Raw genomic sequence first — 14,675 nt, forward strand, 5'->3', positions numbered from 1 at the left:
CAGCTTCTGTGGAGGGCACTCAGTGTTTGGTATTTTGCTGGTACAAGTACTATCGCAGTGATAACTTTGTGCTGTATTTTGTTTTAATTTTGAAGGGGTGTGTCTTCAGGGTAAATTCTCAGAAGTGAGATTCATATGTCAAATAGCTGTGTAGTTTTGTAGATAATGCCAGCAAATTCCCCTTGAGGGCTGTTGCATTTTGCCTTGCTCCCAACATGTAAGAGAGGCCCTGTTCTCGACAGCTGGCTCGCGGGGTGTGTGAAAGGTTTGAACCTTACTCATCTGAAAGGTGGTATGCAGTGAGGTTTATTTCTTTTATTACGTGTGAGGTTGCACATAGTTTCATGTATATAGGAGCCAATTGTATATCTTTTTCTGAGAGTACTCTGTTTTTGTCTTTTGCCTGTTTTTCTGTTTGGGTTTTGTTATTTTTTTACTTCAGTTTTTAAGAGCTCACAATATATTGGGAAGATTAGAACTTCATCTGTAATATATATTGTATATATATTATAAATATTCCTTCCCCTGCTTATCTTTTGACTTTGCCTGTGACACGTTTTCTCCCCGCAAACAAGTGTTTTTTAAAAAATATCTAAAATATTAGTTATAATTTTTTGTTTTTTGCATCTGGATTTTGAGTAAGAGTTAGAAGTCATTTCCCGCACTGCGGTTTTGAAGGATTTCAGTCATTTTTCCTATAGTCTTTATATTTTTTTCTGTAATTCTGTGAAAATGACCTTTGTGTGGGTTTAGTTTTTGTCTTTATATCTCTGATCCATCTGGAGTTTACTCTTTTGTTGTGAGGTATGGATACAATTTTATCATTTTCCAAATGGCTATTCAGTTGTCCTAACAGCATTTATTATAAAATACAGGAACTGTGTTTTAAAAGAAGACTTATAGGTACCATGCCAGAATGTGAACTGCTGGCTGAGACTTAGATCTCCCTAAATATGGGGTCTTGGCTCAGGCATACTGTTCTCATAAGTGACCCTGTGAGGGCATGACGTTGCACTGAGTTTTCTAGAAGTTCCCAGGACGTGTCATGGAATCTGATGTGTAGAATGAAGCTGTTGCAGCTGAGAGCCTTCTCCTTTCCCTCTTACTTTTGGGATGATCTCTGAGGTGCCTCCTGAGCACCAGAGGCCACTGGAAGTAGTCAGGAGGTCACCATTTCTAGGAATGCCTACTCCTAAAAAGCATCTGGCCAGAACTTTAATGCAGAGCATATGTCAGGTCATGAGACTGGGGAAAGAGCCCCTTGTGCTGTGGACGTATCACTTTTTATGTCACACTTTTCTCATCTATAAAATGAGAAAACTTTGTTAAATAATCTCTAAGGTCCTTTCAACCAGTCAAAGACAGACAGGTTACTGATTGATATGTAAAGATACTGCTATGTATCTTTATATATGTAAAGATATGTAAAGAAATTGCTGTTAAGAAGAGAATGTTTGCTAAAATCAAGCTTTTATTAGTGGATTGACTTAATTGCATTATAGAATGTCACCTTGCTTGTCTTACTGAATGTTACCAGCTTCTATTGTTAAACTTGTTAAACTATACTTAGCAAAAAACCCCACCTATGTTCTCTTCCTGTAACTTCCTGGTCTGGAGAATAAATGTGGGAAGAGAACCCTAATTCGTGGTTAATTTCCCAAATGGAAGGAATGCCTCTCTCTTGAGGGTTCCAGGAGATTAACCCCTTCTTGGGGCTTCTCACTGCTCAGAAGAGATGGGCTTCAAGTAATCCTTGGTGGCTCCATCACCCAGGGGAAAAGGGGTGACAAATCCATGGGAGGCAAAGCAACATATTGGTCAATGTTTTCTTATTTAGAAATTTTTCTAGAGACACGATCATTAGGGGATTTTAGGGTAAAAGTTGTGTATGTGTTAATTTATTCTAGGCAGTTACATAGTGGAGATGCTAATGGCAAACAAATGTTTGGATCTGTTCAGTAACTATAACTAGAGCCCTGGAAATTAGGCTCTTTGTATGAAATTTTATAGCATTTCATGAAATATTGTTCGTAAGCAAAATATGCTTAGCTCTTTGACTAAGTCATCTTAAATAAATATCCTCAAAGATAGAGAGGTAATACATCTCTCTCTCTCTCTCTCTCTCTCTCTCTCCCCCCCCCCGCCCCACGTAGGAGAGAGAGAAGTGTGTGTGTAAGTGTCCCTGATCATTCCAGCTCAGAGCAATGGAAGACTGAGTTTGGTAATATGCTTTACATGTGCTACATTTGTAGAATACTATAGAACGTCTCCTTGGGGAGACTGCCTGTGTTCAGGGACCATCTGCCTCTGCAGCTGAATCATCTGAGTCCTGATTTTGTTTGCTGTGGAGCCAGGCACTTGGACACTGTCCCATCACCACCCGTTCATCGCAACTGTGAGCAGCTTTCGCATGGTCATGGGTCATGGCCTGATTCCCAAACTTCTCTCTTTCTTTGTTTTTAACCCCTTCTCAGCCATTGTGGCGAAGATGTGGCCATGTGACATGGCTAGTGAAGAACTCCTTTCTCTCTACCTTTGATGCCTCTCCAAAGGCTCCTTGACTCTCAGCAGTAGAGGGCAGATTGTTATGTGTGTCTGTGGCCATCTCACCCAGTGTTGGGAGCTTCTCATCCTTTCCACAGTATCATGAATGAGTGGGAGATTGTTCAGTCTTTGTTAGCATTCCTCCAGTGTCAGTGAGCTCACCATGATTTGAGACAGCCGCTTCCTTTCACAGATCACACTGATTTTTAGAGAAGCCTTCTCTTCATATGCAGCTTGCCCTTACACCTTCCCATCCCACATTTGTGTTGAGTGCCTTCTGTGATGTGCAGGCCTTGTTCTAGGAATTGGATGTACAGAGCAGGAGATGCTAGAGGAGCTCACAGTTCAGAGGGACTTGGACAAACAGTTGCAGTCCAATGTGATGAATGCAGAGGAGGGGTCAAACCTTGTCTCTGGGATGTCAGAAGTGCTTCTGGAGAAGGTGAGGCCCATGCTTTCCTTCATGGGTATCAGGGGCCCTAGGAGCCCGCAGAAGAGAGGAAGGGATTCTTGGAAGGCAGGGAGGCAGAAGAGAGCATGGGAGGTGTGTTCAGGAATCTCCTTGGTGGGGGGGGGGGGGGGGGGAGTCTTGGAGCATTCAGGAATCCTGTTATCCTGTTGGGATGGGGGAAGTCTTGAACAAGTCTGAGCAGTGTTGGATCCAGTCTGGTTCTTAGGCCTGTTGTCTAGGGCCACCTAAAATATGTGGTAGTAGAAAAGAATTAGGACACAGTTCAAATAAGGTTTTGTTTTTTTTTTTAATTCCTTAATTTCTTATTCCTGGTACCACTACCACAATTTACAGAGGAATATACCTGTTGTAATGAAAAGAAAAAGACAAAGACAAAGCTACAACAGATAAAAGACCTCAGGAATGTACATGTAATTGACACTACATTGCATTAATCAATAGCTGCACTTTTTGCAAACTGTAGCTATGACAATCCTGAACAAGAAGGGTTTCCTGTTTAAGGTGCAGTAACTTGTTTGACTATGGATCATTGTTCCTTCTGTGGCAGATTTTTACAGTACCTCTAATGCATTTGGGACAACTGTCCCAAAGTAACCTGCAGCTTTCCAGACAACTCCTTGCTCTCTCTCCTGCTACGAACTATAGCCCTTTTCTGCTGTTTTTAGAACCTTCTGCTACCATATCCACCACTTCCACCACCAGATCCATAACCACCACCATAGGGACTGCCTGAGCTTCTCCCAGCAAAATTGCCACCCTTCATGGGTCCATAACTTGATTGCTGTTGTACACTGTAATTTCCAAAATCATTATAGTTTCGGCCACCACCAAAATTTCCTCCTTCATTGTAACCATCATATATCCTCCACCACTGCCACCATTTCTACCACCTTGGTTTCCATATCCTGGTCCACCACCACCATAGCCCCCTCTACTGTTATAACCAGGAACACCACCGTAGTTGCCAACCTCACCTCCAAATCCATTATATCTGCCATCACATCCTCCATAACTACCTTGGCTGCCACCACCTCCACCACCATACCTCCTCTTCCACCAGAGTTTGCACCATGGCCAAAATTACCTCCACCACCTCCAAAATTTCCTCCATGACCCATAACGTTGCCAGCTCCACCTCCATGACTTCTTTGTGATCCAGCAGACTGCATCTCTTGTTTAGAAAGCGCTTTTTTCACTTCACAATTATGCCCATTAATAGTGTGGTATTTCTGAACAATAGTTTTATCAACTGTATCATGATCATCAAAAGTTACAAAAAAGCAAATTCTCTCTTTTTTCCACTTTGCCTGTCTTCCATAACTTCTATGGTTTCAATCTTGCCAATACTTTTCAAAGTAGTCTCTCAAATTATATTCTTCTGTATCTTCTTTAATACCACCAACAAAAATTTTCTTCACTGTTAGATGGGCACTAGACTTCACAGAATCCTCTCTAGAAACAGCTCTTTTTGGTTCCACTACATGCCCATCAACCTTGTGTGGTTGAGCACACATTGCTGAATCCACCTGTTCAACATAAGAGTAAGTCACAAAACCAAAGCCCCTGGAATGCTTTGTTTGAGGGTCTCTCATTAGTGCACAATCTGTGAGTGTGCCCCATTTCTCAGAATGTTCTCTTAAACTATCATCTGTAGTTTCAAAGCTCAGACCACCAATAAACAGTTTTTTCAACTGCTCTGGTTCCTTTGGATCATGGCCCTCCATTTTGAGGCCGGACTCGCTTCTTCCAACTCGAGTTCAATATGGTACTGAGAGCTCAAATAAGTTTTAAAATAGTGAAAGATTTTCCAATGAAGGAAAACTAAAATCCTTAATGCAAATTTTGCAAAAAAGCATAGTAGCCAAGTGTTAACTAGTGTTGACTTAATTCACTTGGAGCAGTGTTTCATGGCGTTTGTCACATTCAGTATAGGTTGGAGTTTAATCCTGGATCCAGGACTTAAACTTTTGTTCTCTTTCCCCTCCTAAGTTAAAGCATCCAGTTCTTTTCACCTGTATTTTCATGTATCATTTATATTTTCATGTTATTTTTTGAGGTAGCTCGTTTTCTGTTTTCCTTTGAGGAGACAGTGGCATGGATATGTTTAGAGCCTCAGGTGGCTTAAAACTCTAGGTGTAGTCAGTGGTGAAAGTTTTTTTTCTTGGTTAGTCTCACTTTAGTGGTGATAACTATTACATATGCTGAGGGTATATGTAAAAAAGGCTGTGGTAGAGTATGGCCTACTATTTGCACAGTCTTGTGGCAACTGCCCGCTTCCTGCTAATGGGGCAGAGTATGATCATAACTGCCTTCAAATTTTAGTTCAGCAGTTATGATGATGCCTTACAGTTTAATTTGCATTTCTTTATTTGTAGAGAAGACTGCATTTTCTGTGCAATGATTTGACATTGGTATTTCCTACTTTGTTAACTCATTAACTTTGTTTACTCGCTGTTGGGTGTTGCCCTTTGGTGGAGTTTTGCAAATAAAACTTCATGTTCTTTCTTATTCACTGCTTTTTTTCTTCCAGTTGATGTGCTGAATTTTGTTCTTTTTGCTCAGAATTGCTTTGACTATTTGGGATCTTTCGTTGTTACATATAAATTTTTGAATTGTTTTTTCTATTTCTGTGAAGTATGTCATTGGTAGTTTGATGGGGATTGTATTGACTCTGTAGACCACTTTGGTGTAGTATGGACATTTTGAGAAAAATGATTCTTCTAATTCATGAGCATGTGTTTTAGCTATTCTGAGTTCCTTGTATTTCTGTGTGAATTGCAGAATCAGCTTGTCAATTTCTGCAAAGAAGTCAGTGAGGATGTTGGTAGGTATTGCACTGATTCCATAGATCAATTTTGGGAGTATTGCAATCTTCACAATTTTTAAATCTTCTAATTCAGGAACTTGGGATGTCTTTCCATTTTATTTAGGTCTTTTTCAATTCCTTTCAACAATGTTTTCTTGTTTTCAGAGTATTATGTATTTTGCAGTTTTTTGCTAAATTTATTCCTAAATAATTTATTCTTTTTGATGCAATTGTAAATGGAATTTTCTTAATTTCCTTTTCAGATTGTTCATTACTAACTAGTCTATAGAAATACAATTGATTTTCATATATTGATCTTGTAACCTACAGTTTTGCTAAACTTATTTATTAATTTGTTTTTAGTGCATTCCTTGGGATTTTTTATATACAGGATCATGTCATCTGCTAATACAAATAAATTTACTTCTTCCAACCTGGATACCTTTTATTTGTTTATTTTCTTGCCTAACTGCCCTGGCTAGAATTTCCAGTACAGTGTTGGATAGAAGTGGTAAGATCAGGCATCCTTGTCTTGTTCCTGATCATCAGGGAAGCACCACCGAGGATGGTGTGGACTGTGGTTCTTATTCTTTCTTTGTTTTGTCTCATGATTTGGTTGAGAACATACTCTAGTAACCTCCTGAGAAAGTGATCATGAGAGTGAAAGTTTTTGAGACCTCCTCAAGGATCACCAACCTTCTTGATCTGCCTGGGATTGAGGGGTTCTCGGGACATGGGAGTTTTAGTTTTAAACCAGGTCCGTTCTGGGCAAGTGGTTTGGTTTACCCAGGATGTGGGACTAATGGTGCCCTAAAGCCAGGAAAACCAGGATGAACTGGTCACCCTGCCACATGCCTAAAAATGCCTTTGTTCTACCTTCATGCTCGATTGACAGTTTGAATCTGTATAATTTGTAGTTGGAAATTTTCCCTGAGTTGCTCCATTTTTTTCTAGCTTACAGCATGGCTCTTAGGAAGTTGTAGTCATTCTGATTTTGCTCTTAGTGTGACATGTTCTTCTTTACTCTCTAGAGGCTATTAGATCTCCCCTGTTTCCAGTGTTGTCAGAGCATCATGCTCTGAGTTTGACTCTAGTTTAATCCCATGTGCTAGGTGCTTGCTGGGCTTTTCAGCTGCAGATTCATGTCCTTCATCTCTGCGTTTAAGAAATTTCCTGCTGGCTGGTTAGCTTGGTTAGAGCATACCCTTATAACAGTGAGGTCATGGGTTTGGATCCCCATACCTGCCAGCCTCCCTCACCTCTCCCACAAAAAATAAATTTCCTTAAATTCTTCCTGGTTATCTCCTTTCCTTTATTTTTTTGTTCTCTGTCCAGCTCTTCTGTTATTAAGAAATTGGATCACCAGTTCCGTTCTTCCCGTTTTTCCCCCTATGTTCTATGTCTCTAACTTTTTGCTCTTCTTTCTGGGAAACTCACACATGATTTCCTCAACTGTGTAGAGTTCTGCTCTTTTCCTTTGTTACTATTATTACTTTCCCAAAGCTTTTCTGAAAGCGATTGTGGTTGTTGTTCTTCAAGTAATATTCTGGTCTTGTTTCAGGGATACAATATCGTGTCACTGTTCTGAGAGGATGTACACACATTCACACACTCATACACATGTGCTCTTACTCCCAAGCACATTCACATGCGCTCTTACTCTCCTGCACACTCACATATGTGCTTTCACACACACACACGTGCGTGCACATACATACCTGCCAGAAGGACTGGGCTGGGGGGCGTTGGATGCAGGGAGCTTGGGTAGGAGGTGAATGTCCTGGGCCAGCCTGGCAGGGAGGATGTGAGCTGGGGGATGTGCATTGATGGGAAGGAAGGAGCTAGGGCTGCAGGCCTTGCAGGAGGACAAGCCTGGTTCCCTGGTAGATGTTTTGGTGACAGAAGAGCATGTGAACTATGGGTGAGAAGGTACCCTGTGCAGTGCCATATACATGCCAAGTGTCGTTGCTCTCTGTGTAGATAGAAACGTGTTTGGTTTCAGCTAGTAAACGACAGTTTGAGATTTAAGTGGAATGACTGACAGTTGGAAATGGGGTCTGAAGTTTGGGGAGAGAAACAGAAGTTGGAACTAGATGTGGGAGTTGTGATCTTGGAAGTGGTGGTGGGCTGTCTGAAGGGAGTGAGAAGAAAAGAAGTCAGTGCAAAAGTGGGAGAGGTCCACAATTAGGGGGTGGTTGTTAGAGGAACCTTCAAAGAAGGAAAAGACAGACAGAGAAGGCAAATCTAGAGTGTTCCACATCAAAGATTTGAAAAAAGATTTTGAGAAGCACTCAGTCATTGACCTGAGCTGAAGAAGAGTTGAAAGGGTGGACAATGGGTGTAGCCTGGAGGACCAGGTCACAGGGCAGGTGGCAGAGCTCCTGGAGTGGGCGAGGCTGGGCTCTGGTTATTTGCCGTAGATGAAAAGCAGGTGAAAGGAGTCAAATGCACTCATTCAACAGTAATGTGACCCCACTTGAGATGGCAGTAATCGGTAGACTAGGAGGTCATTGTCTTTGTGTGCTCTTTGCAAACTGTCTTGACATGGGAGAACTTTTATTCTTTATATTTAAAGACATTTTGAAGTCCTAGCATCTTGGCATGGTGATGTTCACCTTCCCGCATGCCCACCTTTCCTGTAGCTTTCTGTGGTATTTCTGTCAGCTGTTGCCTGGGTCTGTCATTGCTGAATAGATGTGCTGTTGTTCCAAGCCACAGAGACCCTGCCAAGTCTTAGCACCCTTTTAACCCTCATCTCAGGGTTAAATGTCCAGGTTTATAGGAAGGAACAGGAAATTAAGTCCAGAACGAAACTCTTCCACATGACTACCTTTTTCTCCTTTGGCCTGGAATCCTATTTCCAGCAGCAGTGAGCTTATCTTCCAAAGGAACCACCATGGAACTCTGTAGACCTTGTTTATTTTTGAAGTCACTTCTTCTCAGCAGTCTGAGCTGTTATGCAGAACCATGCTGTGGCTCCATAACAGAAATTGGGTTCTTGTGCTGGGAACAGAATGAATATCTCTGAAACCCAACAGCTGATTTTTTCCTCAGAGGTGTCCAGGGCAGCAGAGATGGAGGAAGTTAATGCATGGAGCCCTTCTAAAGCATAATTTCAAAGGAGTCACAGTTAAGTGAATTTACATTTATGGCCCAAGTGACATCAACCCTTTGCATGTGAGTTCTTCCTTAACTGAGTCACAGGGCAGCCAAATGGCTGGTCCTTGGTCACCTGCCCTCACTCTGACTGCCACTCCTGGCTCATTCTGACTTGATCGTATTAAATCACACCATTCATAGCTATCTGATCTTATAACCTTACTTGTTCACTCCCAGAAACATTTAGGAGAAGGTGGTGCAGTCCGAATCCTGAGCTTCTGCCTGGCTGTAGCCAGCTTCTGTGCTGTGTTGGACTCCTAGAATCCGTGCCCGTCCTAGGAGGAAGCTCCTGCGAGGTGTCCTGACTGGGGAGGTAGTCTCTGTTGTCCTTGTGGGGTGCCTGTGTCTTCAGCATCTCCACACCCTGGCCTTGCCTGCTTACCTGAGTCATGGGGTCCCTTCTCTTTTGCCTCAGGGACCTCCTTACACCTGTTCGCCTATCCTGAGGACTCAGGTGGGCTCCCTCCCTCCAGGGCTGCCCCTGACTTTGGTTCATATTTAGTTTTGAACCATGGCTGCCATTATCCCTGTGGTACAGGAGGACATTTTTCACCCTTGTTGGTGGTACTCTCTCTTGTCTGTGCTTTTCTCCTTCTCTGCAGATGACTTTTTTCCACAAATGGCCTTTGATTTTATTGATGAGATCATGCCAAAATCCAGAACGAATACTTTATTTTCTTTTTTCTCTCTTGGATGTCTCTGTCAACCACCACAGATACTGCTCTAGCTTCCTTTCCTGTTTTTATCCTTTCTCTTTTCCCATCCTCTTTTCAGCTTAGCCCATTTAATTTTCTTATGTACGAAACATCACGTATTTAATGCATGCACTTTGATGAGTTTTGATGTGTACACACCCATGAAACCATTTTCACAGTTGAGCTGTGAGCATTCATCACCCCACAGGCTTCCTCACAGTCTCTGCTGTGCCCGTCCTCCTACCTCCATCCCATCCCTAGGCAGCCACTTTCTGTCACAATACATTAGTTTATGTTTTCTAGACTTGTATAAATGGAATTATACAGTATGTACTTTAAAAACATTACTTAGTTTTTAGAAACTGTGGTAAAGTACATATAACATAAAATTTACCATCTTAACCATTCTCCAGTGGCATTAAGCACATTCACAGTGTTGTGCAGCCGTCACCACCGTCCATCTCCAGAACTTTTTCATCTCCCCAAACTGAAACTCTGTCCCCATTAAGCAGTAACTGCCAATTGCCCCTTCTCCCTGTCACCTGACACCCACCGTTTTACTTTCTTTCTCTGTGAATCTGACTTTTAGAGACCTCATATAAGGGAATTGTGTATTATTTGTCTTTTTGTGAGCGTAATGAAAGGTTCATCCATGTTATATTATATTTTCCTTCCTTTTTAAGGCTGAATAACATCTCTTGTATGAATATACACATTTTGTTTATCCATTTATCCATCAATGGCCATTTGGTTTGCTTTCAGCTGCTGTGTACAATGCTGCTGTGAACATGAATGTACAAATATCTCTTCAAAGTATGTAGTTTTTAAAGTCTGGTTTCTTTTAGGATAATTATTTTGAGAGTTAGCCATGTTATGTGTATTAGTAGTTCATTCTTTTTATTGCTTTCTCTTGTTTATCCACCCATCTATTGGTAGATATTTGGGTGGTTTCGCCTTTTGGCTATAAACAAATAAAGCTGCTATGAACGTTTGTGTACAGGTCTTTGTGTGGATGGACACTTCATTTCTCTGGGTGTGTGACTGAGGAGTGGAATGACTTTGCTGCATGGCAGGTGCCAAATTGTTCTCCAGAGGGCTGCACATTTTATAGTCCCAATAGCATGTGTCACAGTTCCAGTTGCTCCTCTTCTTAATCGACATTTGGTGATTTTGTTTTTTTTGTTGTTGTTTGGCAGCTGGCCAGTAAGGTGATCTGAACCCTTGACCTTGGTGTTATCAGTACCATGCTCTCCCAGGTGAGCTAACAGGCCAGCCCACGTCTTAATTTTTAGACATTCTCACAGGTTCTCATAGGAACAGAGGGGTATTTCATTGTAGTTTGAATTTGCATTTCTCTGATAAGCAATGATGTTACAGTCCTTTATATTTTCTTTGGTGAAGTGTCTGTTCAAATCTTTTGCCCATTTTAAAAAATTGGGTTGTTTGTTTTCTCGTTATTGATTTTTGAGAGTTCTGTGTATATTCTGGATACGAGTACATTATCAAATGTATAATTTGCAAATATTTTCTCCTAGTCTTTGGATTGTCTTTTTATTCTTTTAACATTGCCTTTTGAAGAACACAGGTTAGTTTTGTTGAAGGTCTAGTATATCAGTTTGTTCTTTTATAGGTCGTGTTTTTGGTGTCATATCTAGAAATTCTTCCTAACCCAAAGTCATGAAGATTTTCTCCTATGTTTCTATTAGAAGTTTTATAGTTTTAGGTTTTATATTTAGGTCTGTGATACATTTTGAGTCATTTTTGGAATGTGGTACAAGGAGTGCCTTGAAGTTCATCTTTTTTGTGCGTATGGATGTCCAATTATGTTCGCATCATTTGTTGAAAGGACTGTCCTTTCCTCACTGAATTTTAAAATATTTTTCCCTTTTCCTTTGTCTTCTGCCTCTTTGCGTGGGAAGCCTCCCTTACCCACAAGTTTCTCCTGGCCCTGTTACACCTCAGGCACACGGATCCCTTTCATTTTGTGCTGTGCCTTTCTTCTTCTGCCAGTTCCACCTAGCCCTTGTTTTTTATTCTTGTAGAAACACTAGCAGTTCGATTTCCACCTTTTCAAGTTAAAATAGTGTCTTTCTCCCAAGCTGTGGACAACCTTCTTGGGGTTAGAGTGAGTGGCTTTTCCTGAGCTTCTCTCTCTTGATCTCTTCTAAGATGTGATGCTGTCAACTGCCCATTCTCCTTGAAACACGTGTGTGTGGCTTCTGTGCTCTCCTGATTCTCTTCTTCCCCAATGATTAATCTTTCAGCCTATTTCTTAGGTTTGTCTTCTTCCCACCCCTCAAACGTGGGTGTTCTCAAGATTATCTCTATAATCAGCCCTTTTCTTCTTCTTTTGGCAGTCTTTTCCCTTGGAGAGCTCATCTACTCCCAGAGCCTGAAGCCACACATCGGTGGTTTATTCTGACTTCTGTTCTTTATGTCTCTGTCTTTGGTCCTTCATTTTAATTGTCCTCATGTCCTGCAGATTTACAGGTGACCACATCAGCCTCCTGACTTCCTTTCTCTATGAAGGGTCATACTATTCTCTCCATTGTGCAAGCTCAGACCACCCTCTCTCCTCTCTTGCTTGTCCATGTGCACTGAGTCACAACTTCCCTGCGATTTGCCTTGATATTCTGAACAAAGTGAGCATGTCCTTAGGGAGAAAGACTTACAAATTATTTTTTCTCTCTTTCTTTCTTCTTTTGGAGTGAGGATGGGAGAGTGCACGTGGCAGGCAGTCTATGTCCAGCTTCCTCCCTGAGCTGGAGCAGGGCCACAAGGGTCAGGGGTGGGTCCGTGTGACTATGTGGATGCAGAGTTGGAGCTCGTGAAAGTTATCACCCAGCTTAGAGTAAGCTGTACTGTGAAGACAGTCCCCACATCTCAATGGAGTTTTATTTCTCCCTGATTGTGTGAGTGAGAACAAACACAAACTGTCCTTCCTTTGCTCTCATAGCACAACAATCACAATCAACACAGAAGACAGATTTCTGTGACCAAATATGTGGGTTTTTTTTTACCCCATACACTAAGCAATTAATTCTGCAGCAGACACTAGCTGGGTGTTCTCCCGTTCAATTTCAGCACTACCTACCTGGAGATAGCATAAGAACCTGCAGGTTGAAGGTTGAGGGTTCAGTCTCCCAAACTGCCCCCTGCTTCCCTGCACTTCTGATACCAGTTGCAAGCTACAGGTTGTTTTACCTGTGCTTCTGACTGGCCATCAATAAATTGGGGCTCCCACAACCCCCTCCTTGGGTTTGATTAATTTGGGGAGGGGCTCACAGAACTCAGGGAAATGCTTACGTTTTTACCGTTTTATTTTAAAGCATATTACAAAGGATACAGATAAAGTGATAAGGCATGTGGGAGGGGGTGTGGAGCTTCCATGCTCTTTCCAGGCCTGCCACCTCCCAGGAACCTTCATGTGTTCAGCTATCCAGAAGCTCCCTGAACCCAGTCCTTTTGGGTTTTTATGGAGGCTTCATTACATAGGCATAATTGATTGAATCATTGGCCACTGTTGATCAATTTAACCTTCATATCCTCTCCCCTCCCCTCCCTCAATGTTGGGGGTGGGAGTACCTTGGGGTGTTGGGTGACCAGATGACCAGCCCCCATCCTGAAGCTACCTAGGGGCTTCCAGTCGTCAGTTAACTAATTTGCATATAAAAAGACAGCACTTTAGAGATTCTAAGGATTTTAGGAGTTGTGTGCTAGGAAGAGGGGATGAAGACCAAATATATATTTCACAATATCATGCTGAAGTTAGCATGTACTGTGGTTTACATGTGGTTCTGGGTGGGAATCAAGGCTTCTGTCAGTGCCAGCAGTGTTGGGAAGTATGGTATCACTGTTCGTGAATTAAGCGGAAAGCAGCATTCCATTACCTGTACTATTTATCTGGTGTCATGGGCAGGTATTCTGGGGGCTCTGTGGAGAACTTCTGGTCAGGTCAGCAGTCTCTCTCCATGTCTCCTGTGGGGCAGGCAGGGCCACCTGACCTCAGGAGTGACTGTAGAGAGACTAACAAAAAAGTCTTCCTCTACTCTCAGAGGCCTTGCTACTGCTCGTGTTCGTTGTGTGCTGCACAGACCAGGAATCCCCTCCAGTTTCTGCCTGCTAGACTCTTGAAATTGGGACAGGCAGTCAGAAATGCAGTGAGGGGAATGAGAAAAGCCTCGTAAGGCCAAAGAGAGTGGAAGCTGAAGGCACCTGTGGGCAGACTGCACTATGCACCAAGGGGGAGCCTATCTTCAGGTCCTGAGGGTGACGGTGCAGGTGAGGGCATGGTGGATGCATTGCTGCCTGAATAGCTGGGGCAAGGCCACTTAGGCCATGCGACTTTGGACTGTTTCGTTAGCCTCTGGGAGTTCCTGTTTTGTGGAGATGACAAGCCCCCAGGGTTGTGGTGAATCTTACATGTGGTCCTGTGGCACCCCTTGTGAATGGCCTGTATCTCTTAGTCCCTTCCTGTTGATGCCACGTGTCTGTGTTCCCCATGTGAACTTGGTGCCACCCAGGTTCCTAAAACCCAGGTTTTAGGATGGCTAATACAAGGATGGGGTCTTAGTCCATCTGTGCTGCTGTAACAGAATACCTGAGACTAGGTAATTTATACAGAACAGAAATTTATTTTTCATAGTTCTGGAGGCTGGAAGTTCAAGATCAGGGCACTGGCAGGTTCAATTTCTGGTGAGGGCTGCTCTCTGCTTCCAAGATGGCACCTTGTTACTGTTTCCTCCCGAGGGAGGAACTCTGTATTCCCACATGGCTGAAGGCAGAAGGGCAAGGGAGTCACAATGCTTTGAGAAGCCTCTTTTATAAGGGCCTTAATCCCACTCACTAGACTTATGGTTTAACACTTCTTTCTTTTTTTCTAATACTTCTTAATACCATCACACTGGCCATTAGGTTTCGACACCTGGATTTTGGAGGGGATACATTCAAACCATAGCAGATGGCAAAGTACGGAATCTCTCTACAGAAGGCATTGTTA

The 14,675-nt window shown here is 42.4% G+C and overlaps 1 protein-coding gene and 1 pseudogene across 2 annotated transcripts in view; one reads left to right on the forward strand and one right to left on the reverse strand.

Moving 5' to 3' along the window:
- The window catches only part of NUDCD3 (NudC domain containing 3), a 103,256-nt gene that overhangs the window by 33,752 nt on the left and 54,829 nt on the right, over positions 1 to 14,675 (forward strand). The window lies entirely within an intron of this gene.
- LOC134370288 (heterogeneous nuclear ribonucleoprotein A3-like) lies at positions 3,678 to 4,740 on the reverse strand (annotated as a pseudogene).

The sequence above is a fragment of the Cynocephalus volans genome, chromosome 2 (assembly GCF_027409185.1).
Source record: "Cynocephalus volans isolate mCynVol1 chromosome 2, mCynVol1.pri, whole genome shotgun sequence".
Classification (NCBI taxonomy): Eukaryota; Metazoa; Chordata; class Mammalia; order Dermoptera; family Cynocephalidae; genus Cynocephalus; species Cynocephalus volans.